This window comes from Rhincodon typus, chromosome 8 (assembly GCF_021869965.1).
Source record: "Rhincodon typus isolate 14 chromosome 8, sRhiTyp1.1, whole genome shotgun sequence".
NCBI lineage: Eukaryota > Metazoa > Chordata > Chondrichthyes > Orectolobiformes > Rhincodontidae > Rhincodon > Rhincodon typus.
The window spans coordinates 85,116,872-85,126,598 of record NC_063339.1 but is presented as its reverse complement, the minus strand read 5'-3'; the positions used below and the strand labels follow the sequence as shown (position 1 = coordinate 85,126,598).

General features: G+C 51.7%; 1 pseudogene; it reads left to right on the top strand.

The window, feature by feature from the left end:
- Nucleotides 1-6,782: 6,782 nt before the first annotated feature.
- LOC125483876 lies at nt 6,783-6,964 on the top strand (annotated as a pseudogene).
- The last annotated feature ends 2,763 nt before the right edge of the window (nt 6,965-9,727 follow it).

The following is a 9,727-nucleotide window of genomic DNA, read 5'->3' as shown; positions in this document are numbered from 1 at the left end:
AAAAAGATTTACAAGGATGGTGCTTGGATTGAATGGTTTGAGCTATAGAGAGAGGCGGCTGAATAGGCTGGGGCTGATTCCCTGGAATGTCGTAGGCTGAGGCGTGACCTTATAGAGGTTTATAAAATCATGAGGGACTTGGATAGGGTGAATTGCCAAGATCTTTTCCTCAGGGAAAGGAATCCAAACCTGAGAGCATGGGTTTAAGTTGAGAGGCGAAAGATTTAAAAGGGACCTGAGGGGCAGTTTTTCATGGAGAGAATGCTGCATGTATGGAGGAGGTGGTACAATCGCAACTCTTAAAAGGCATCAGGATTGGTAAATGAATAGGAAGGGTACAGAGGGATATGGGCCAAATGCTGGCAAATGGGACTAAAATAATTTAGGACATCTAGTTCGAATAGACGAGTTGCAGCAATCAGTCTGTTTCCATCCTTTACATCTCTACGGCTCTTGAATCTTAATTTGCAATTCTAAATTACCAGATTGTAATTGGAATGTTTGGAGTCGAAGCCAAACCATTCGTGACTTATTCAATGTACTGAACTTAATCTCCACCATCATGCTGTTCACTTCCATGAAGGGAGGGGAGTCGTGATGGGGATATTGAAGTGGTTTGGGGACCAGGGTTCATATATTCCAGGACAGATGGATTAGTCTCAGAAATTGTGTTCATAATTGTGACCCAGTACTTCCTGACAGTGATATTACTCGATCAGAATTAGAATTTGTTTCAAGTATTTGCTTTGATTTGATTTGGGAAGAGGCAGAAATTTTTTGCATTGCTAACAGTTCAGTTTGCTTAGTTCGCAGAAGAGAACAGCACAAAATCAGACCATTTTAGCAACTGCAGGCACATTGACACTGCAGGCAGTTGCACATTCCAAAGAAATAGACGAGGTGGGGTGGGTTTGGGGGGCGGGGGTGGTGATTCGCCTTTTTTGTAATGAAGAGTCACATTTATCGAGGGAGGTAGACCCACCATCCTCAGCGAGTGGTTACTGCCGGCTGTGCACTGCCTGAGAGGGCGCTGGAAGCAGAATCATTCATGGCCCTCAGGAGAGAGTTGAATGATGAGAGATTTACATGGCGGGTGGGACTGGTGAAGTTGCCCGTACAGACAGCTGATGCAGACAATGACAGGCTGAAGTACCTTCCTCTGTGCTGGGTCATTCTTTGAGTGTACAGTTCTGTACTGATTGTTGCTGCAATCTCACTGACACGCTGCCAGTCGCGGAACTGTTTGACGAGGATTGTTAGTGACGTCCACTCTGCCCTACCTCATCCTGATTGGTACATTTCCGATGATCTGTATTCAATACGAAGAGAGTTTTACAGAAAAGATGATGAAAAAACGCTGGTGTAAACTGACTGTTTGCCCTGGTTAGGAAGCCCGGGAGTACTAGAACAACAGTAAAAACTGTCAGCAGTCATTTACAAGTCTTTGCACACAGTCAGGTTGATGGAAAATATGGAAAGTAACTGGGACCTAAGGTAGTCCAGAGTTACAATAGCATTGCTTCTCGGCCTTTTTTGGCTCAGACCAAGTGCAGTTTCCTTTTCTTATCAAAGTGGACCGAGAAGATGAGAGAGCGACCGGATTGGGAGTGGAAGGAGGACGTTGGGTTGGCTGTGTAACCCTGCAATTGGTGGATCTGCATGCTGGCTTCGGCCTAACGCTGATTCAGGGGAGCAGCCGACCTGCAACAATGGCGATAGTAAGCGCTCGTGCCCTGGGACAGGGGGTCCGAAATACCGTGCTAGTGACGGTTAAGAAGGTGGATGAAGGAGTGCCGGTGGACCGCACCTTCTTCGTGAAGAGGGTCCTGCTGGACTGTTGTGGTTTCATCGCGGCGGATATCTACTGCCTGCAGGACTTCCCCGGGGGTGGATTCTTCGACGTGACCTTCAGGAATGCAAAACCGTGTGAGCACCTTCTGAAGGTATTCGAGGAGAAAGGAGGTGAGGGTCCCCTCTCTGTCCTGCCCGCCGTCCCGCTGTTTGTGTTGCCAGTACAGAGGAGTCGTATGGTTATGGTCCACATGTGCAATCCACATGTGCCGGCGGCCGATGGTCTGACCTTCCTTGCAAGGTACGTGAAGGTGGAAGTGGACTGTAATGACGTTATGGATCCCTTCGGGATATGGACCAGCAAGAGGCAGGTCAAAGTGACGCTGCGGACAGGCGAGGGTGGCAACATCCTCCATCCACCATCCAGCTTTGCAATCGGCGGGAGCAGGGGCTACCTGAGCTACGCTGGGCAGCCCAAAGTCTGCCACACCTGTGGAAGGTCAGGGCACATGGCGGTGGACTGTAAGGTGACCCTGTGCAGGAACTGCAGGGAGGAGAGGCACCTCGCAAAGGATTGCCAGAAAGAGAAGTGCTGCAACCTTTGCGGGGAAATGGGCCACCTTTACAGGGCATGCCCACGGCAGGGGAACACCTATGCCCAGGTCACGAGCAGGGGCAACGCGGGGCAAACCCCCACAGACAAGAGGAAAACGCCAGGTCCCTGCAAGGATACAGACCCCCCAAGCGTGCAGGAGGTCCAAGCCCCGCAGGAGGGACTGAAGGCCGGTGGGTCAGCCCTGCAGACTACCCTGCCCCCTGAATCCATGGAGGAGGAGTCGACGGGCGACCCAGGGGAGTGGACGATGGTGAAAAAGGTGAGGAGAAAGACACGCCGGCAGGACCCCGCACCGCAACCGCCAAGCGGGAAGAGGCAGCTGCAGGGGGGCTACAAGAGCTCCTCCGATGAAGGGGACTCGGAGGCAGGCCACCCAAAGCAGAGGATGAAAGTCGACGGGGAGAAGGAAAGCAGCGCCCCACTGCCCGGTGACAGCGGTCATCCAGATGCTCCTGCCAACATCCGGCCACCCGCTGCTGGGGCCCTGGCGGGTCACCCCGCACCAGAGCCCCGGGCGGCCGGGAGTAGTGGAGCTTCAGGAGGGGAGCAAGAAACCGCACGCCCCCAGCCTGACCCAGAGCCGGACGTTCCTGCCTCTGTCACAGCTCCAGCGGCGCCGGACAGAGACAGCGACCCAGAATGCAGCACAGACGGCTTCCATAGCCCCGGGAGTGTCCAACAACTCGCCCGCGCAATGGGGATGCAGGGACTGGCACACGGGCTGGACCTTGGGGTAAATGGACTCGGGGAGGGTACCGCAGTAACTACTCACAATGGGGGTACGGATCGCAAGCATTAACGTCCGGAGGGTCAAGTCTGCCGTGCGATGTGTCTCGACGTTGGCCTACCTGACCAATGTCAAGGCGGAACTCCTGCTTCTGCAGGAGTGTGGGATACCGCACCTCAGCAGGTACAGTTAATTGTCGGGCGCCTGGACCCGTGGGACTTCGATTTGGTCGGGGGGTAACGACTGTCGCTCCTCCGGCCTGGCTATTCTGCTGCGAGGAAGCAACTTCACCAGCTCCCAAGTTCAGGAGGTGGTGGGGGGGCGCCTCCTGCTGGCGGGTGTCACTTACAAGAACGCTCCCCTGAGGCTGATCAATGTGTACGCCCCAGCGGTACGGAGTGAGCGGTTGGCCGTCCTGCAGCGGCTTCCACCCCTGCTGGCTATGTCCAGACCGGTCATCCTGGCCGGAGACTTCAACTGCATCATCGATGCAGATGGAAGATCCGGTGCGGGGATAGATGGTGAGGGTAGTAAACTGGACGTCACGTCCAATTCCTGATGGACACAGTGAAGGACGCCAAACTGCTCGACGTCTTCAGCACCCCTGCAGACAGAGCGCAGCGGAGATACGCCTGGTCACGGCCAGACGGGTCTATCCGCTCAAGGATAGACTTCCTGTTTGTGTCCCGAGTGTTCTCGGTCAGGTCCACCGGCGTTGAGCCGGTGTTCTTCTCTGACCACTGCCTCCTGCTGGCCGACTGTCACTTACAGGACTACCAGCAGGCCGGGAAGGGAACGTGGAAGCTCAATACAACACTGTTGACCTCAGAGAACATCGAGGAGCTCAAGAGGGAGTATGCCGGTTGGAGAACCGTGAAACCCCTCTTTGAGTCCCCAGGCGACTGGTGGGAGACGGTCAAAGGGAACATCAAGAGGTTCTTTGTCCTCAAGGGTGTTCGGAAGGCGAGACAGAGGCGGGGAAAGCTGTCGCGACTTCAGAAAAGGATGCAGAACCTGCTCCTTCTGCAGTCGATGGGGGTCGATGTCACGGAGGATCTCCGGGAGGTGAGGGGCCAGCAAGCCTCGCTCTTCACCGCGGAGGCCTCCAGGATAATCTTCTGGTCCAGGGTCCGCTCCGTGGAGCAGGACGAGACGTGCTCACGTTTCTTCTTTCAGAAGGTGCACAAAGAGAACTCTGTGCTTAGCAGGTTGAACAAAAATGATGGCTCGGTAACGTCGTCTCAGTCCGACATTTTGAGGATCAGCAGATCCTTTTATGCCGGACTGTACGACGCGAAGCCCACAGACAGCATGGCCTCTGAGTTGTTCCTGTCGTCTATCATGGAGGTCTTAGATGATGGCACACGGGAGAGGCTGGACCGGCCACTATCCCTGGACGAGCTGCCCAGAGCCCTCAGGTCCTTTGAGAGGAACAAGACTCCCAGGAGCGATGGCCTACCGGTCGAGTTGTATTCCGCTCTGTGGGACTTGGCTGGCCAGGACCTGCTGGAGGTGTATGACAGCGCGCTTCAGGCAGGGGAAATGTGCAAGTCCATGAGGATGGGCATCATTACCCTCATTTACAAGTGGAAGGGGGAGAGGGAAGAAATTAAGAATTGGCGACCGATCTCATTGCTGAACGTAGACTACAAGATCCTGGCTAACATCGTAGCAAACCGGGTCAGGTCTGTTCTGGAGTCGGTGATTCATCCTGACCAAACCTGTGCTGTGCCGGGCAGGAAGATCTCTGAGATCCTCGCGCTCGTCAGGAATACGATCGTCTACGTGCAGGACAGGAGGGTGGACACCTGCCTCGTCAGCCTGGAACAGGAGATGGCCTTTGACAGGGTCTCTCATGCATACATGAGGGACGTCCTCTCCAAATTGGGTTTTGGGGAGGGGATCTGCAATTGGATCCGACTGCTCTACACCAACATTGTTAGCGTAGTCTCGATCAACGGGTGGGAATCAGACAGTTTTCCTGTCAGGTCTGGAGTCAGGCAGGGCTGCCAACTCTCTCCTGTCTTGTTTGCGTGTTGTATGGAGCCCTTCACCGCGTCCATCAGGAAGGATGTCAGCCTGAACGGGGTGATGATTCCAGGCAGCGGAGGCCTGCAGGTCAAGACCTCCCTGTACATGGACAACGTCGCCGTCTTCTGCACCGATCGACTGTCGGTGAGTAGGCTGTTGGACATCTGCGGCCAGTTCGAACTGGCCTCGGGTGCCAAAATCAATAGGGGCAAGAGCGAGACCATGTTCTTTGGCAACTGGGACGACCGCTCTTCATCCCCTTCACCATCAGGACAGACTACCTGAAGGTGCTGGGTGTCTGGTTTGGAGGAGCTGGGACGTGCACTAAAACTTGGGAGGAGCGCATCTCAAAGCTGCGGCAGAGGCTGGGCTTGTGGGTGCACAGGTCTCTCTCCATTGTGCGTAAATACCTGGTCGTCAGGTGTGAGGGGCTTTTGGTATTGTTGTACGTGGCGCAGGCCTGGTCTATCCCCCGGACCTGCGCGGCTGTGGTCACCCGGGCCATCTTCCACTTCATTTGGGAGTCGAGGATGGACCAGGTCTGCAGGGACACCATGTACAAAGACCTAGAAAACGGGGGGAAGGACGTGCCAAACGCCACCCTCGCCCTGATGGCGACCTTTGTGTGTGGCTGCATCAAGCTGTGCATAGATCCTCAGTACGCAAAGACTAGGTGTCACTACTTACTGAGGTTCTACCTGTCCCCGGTGTTGCGAATGATGGGCTTGGCCTCGCTGCCGCGGAACACTCCAAGTAGTTGGACAGTCCCGTACCACCTGTCCTACGTGGAGAAATTTTTGAAGGGAAACACCTTTGACCACAAGGCCGTCAGTCAGTGGTCGGCACGTAGCGTCCTTGAGACCCTTCGGGAAAAGAACAGGGTTGATCCTGTCGGGTGTTTCCCCACGCAGACTGCCAAAGTCGTTTGGCAGAATGCCTCATCGCCAGAACTTTCTAACAAGCACCAGGACATTGCTTGGCTCGTGGTGAGAGGGGCTCTGCCAGCGAGATCATTCATGCACGCCCGAGCTCTCTACGCCACCGCACGCTGCCCTCGAGGTGACTGCGGGGGGAACGAGACAGTCAATCACCTCCTTCTGGATTGCGCCTATGCACAGGCGGTCTGGAGAGGAATGCAATGGTTTGTGTCGAGGTTCGTCCCGAGCAGTTCCGTGACACGGGACTCCATGCTCTACAGGCTGTTTCCCAGGACGCACACCGAGACCAACATCAACTGCACCTGGAGGACCATCAACGCGGTGAAAGACGTTCTTTGGTCTGCCCGCAAGTTGCTGCTCTTCCAGTTGAAAGAATTAACCCCGACTGAGTGTTGTAGACTGGCGCACTCCAAGGTTCAGGACTACGTGTTGAGGGACACACTAAAGCTTGGGGCAGCCGCCGCCAAGGCGCGGTGGGGAAAGACCACCGTGTAAGACCCCTCGGCCGGACTGTAACAGGGCCCTATTCAGAAACTGGGCCCAGCTGGCGACCGCCGGAGCTTTTTTTGCCTTTGCTTTTTTCCGTTAGTTGCTGCGCGTACCCCCCAGGGTAAACCGGGGCGGCGAGCATGACCGGGCAGGTGTGCAAATGTGTTTATTTTTTGTATTTTCTACGAATAAAGTATTTTTTTTAAATAAAAAAAAATTCTGTTCTTATCAGCTTTAATATCTGATATGTACTTTACTTAAGGACCCTATATTTACCTGAGTTTTGGAGCAGGGAGTTGGAATAGGAGCTTGCTCCATCCACTCTCCGCAACGGCCTGGTATTGTAGTGTTTCCAGGAATGGTGCAGTCTCATTAAACCAATTTTAAAAGCAGCCTGATCAAAACTCCAAGAACCAATCTGAAGAAGGGTCTAGGCCCAAGACGTCAGCCTTCCTGCTCCTGTAATGCTGCTTGGCCTGCTGTGTTCATCCACTGCTACACCTTGTTATCTCAGATTCTCCAGCATCTGAAGTTCCTACTATCTTTGAAGAACGATATACTAGAATATGCTCAACGCTCTGGAACCATATCATAGAATCCCTACAGTGTGGAAACAGGCCCGTCGTCCTGACAAGTCCACACCGAACCTCAGAGCATCCCAGCCAGACCTATAACCCACCTAATCTACCTCTCCCTGAACTACAGACAATTTAGCATAGCCAATCCACCTAACCTGCACATCTTTGACCTGTGGGAGGAAACTGGAGCACCCGGAGGAAACCCACGCAGACATGGGGAGAATGTGTAATCTGCACACAGGCAGTCGCCCAAGGCTGGAATCGAACCTGGGTCCTGGAGCTGTGATGCAGCAGTGCTAACCACTGAGCCACCATGCCACCAAAGTGCTTTCTTTCAGTACTTCCACCCAACTTTCTCCAAATATGCTTGTTCCAAGGTAACTGTTAATCTCTCCTTTTCTGCATGTTCAGCACTTGCTCTGAATGTTATTGCCTCATCAATGGTACATGCCGCATCTTCCCACCAACACCATCCCCGAATATCCACACATGGCATCAGAAGTAAAAGAAAATCACGTGCCAACACTACCTAATTGCAAATGGCATTTCAGAAAAAAAAAAAGATAAAGCTATCGAAGTATTCACTCGTTTTGAATTTGATGACGATGACTTGGATGTATTGAACGAGAGATTTTGGCAACACTGCGAGCCAGGAAAGGATATGACGTAAACAAGGCACATTTTTCATTTGAGTGGAAGAGCAACCAATCAAACAGGTGTGCATGTGACTGCTTTATTTTTCTCAAGTCAAGACCTGTGAGTTTAATCAGATTACCGATTCACTGATGTGGGACACAATTGCGAATGACCAAGTCAGTGGCATATTACTCCGAAAGCCAATTCCCACATTAGCCAGACCAATAGATATTTGCAGATCCAGCGAAATGAGCCAGAGTTAAATAAAAATGCTACATCAAGATGCAGAATTGCTTGTCCACAAAGTACATTCTTGCTCTAAGAACTCTACAAGCTTTTCAGCACCTGAGACGTGTTCTGCTCAGGGACTAGCACAATATCTCTGCTTTTCCCTGGCATTTTTGCACTTTGATGTCTCAACTAGAACCTAATGTTTCACAGTGCTCCTGTCTTGCCTGGTTGTTTATCGCAGGCATAAAGCAGGCAGCTTACCATTGTTGTTACCAGCAGTCAGTCAAGGGCTGGTCAGCAGCTGAGGCAACAAACGCATGCGTTTCAACCAAATGATCACGTCTCCAAGTCTCAGGGAAACAGTTCTCAGTCAGGGCAAGGGAGACAGGATTCAGTCAGGAGATCCTGACACAGCGTGTCCAAGGAATCATTCGATATCAGCCAGGAACTTTGACACTGTCAGTCAGCCATTTGGGGCAATCAGGATCAGGGAGTCTGTATCACAACAGTGCAGAGAGGTGGCCACACTCACTACTAATTACATCTTCAAAATGCTCCAGTAGATTTTTTGATCCTGAATTATGTTCATCAATCCAAGCTGACCCTGTCCGTTCCTGCCATTGCGGGTCAGTTTGATGAAATTTTCAAGGTGTTCGGGGGGCACTGCAGTACTGGTGAATCTGGGGACGTCACTACGGGGCAGTGGGGACAGCCTGCTTGGAGGAAGAGTGGACATTAATTGTGGAATCAGTGGGAAAGTCAACATATTAGTGACGGAGGGAGACAAAGGACGTGGGTTGTTGTGGAAGTACAAGTCGTCATTGTTCACTGCCATCATGGTTTTGATGTGGGAAGAGTGCAGTATATGGCGAAGCTGTAGGGCTGGGACTGCGGGTTGGGTTGTGAGGTAAAGTTTGTAAATGAAAGAGCTGCGTGGGAAAGTGCAGAAGCTCACGGACTCGACAAGGAAGAGACTTGTACAAGGAAGAAAGGAATACTGAGTACAAGATGTAATGTTGCAACTTTATAAGACTTTAGTTAGGCTGCTCTTAGAGTATTGAGTTCAATTCTGGTCAACACATTACAGGAAGGATATGGAGGCTTTGGAGAGGGTGCAGAAGAGGTTTACTGGGATGCTGCTTGGATTACAGTGTATGAGCTATGAGGAGACATTAAAAAAACTTGGGTTGTTTTCTCTCGAGCAGTGGAGGCTGAGGAAGACTTCATAGAAGTCTGCAAAATTATGAGATGCATAGCTGGAACTGACACTCAGAACCTTTTTCCCAGAGTTGAAACGTCTAATACTAAGGGGCATGCATTTAATGTGAGAGGGGGGCAAGTTCAAACGAAATATAGATCAATTGGAATGTTGTGCAGAGAAATGGCATTTGAAGTTTAGTTTGAGGTGATGCAGTTTGGGAGGTTCAAGTCTATAGTTCCCTGAAATAGCAACACAAGTACATAAGATGGTGAAGAATTTCGCTTTCATGGTACACAGCATCGAGATATGGTCAACTTTGATATCTGGTTCATAAGTGAGATGAGGTATTTTTTCAAACATGTCAGAGCACGCATTGTTCCTACGAGAACAACCATGGTTCCATTCATGCAATTTTTTTGTTTGTTTGTTTCAACCATGAAATGGCCACAACTTGATCAAAAGTGAAAGAGACCATCAACAGTTTGAACT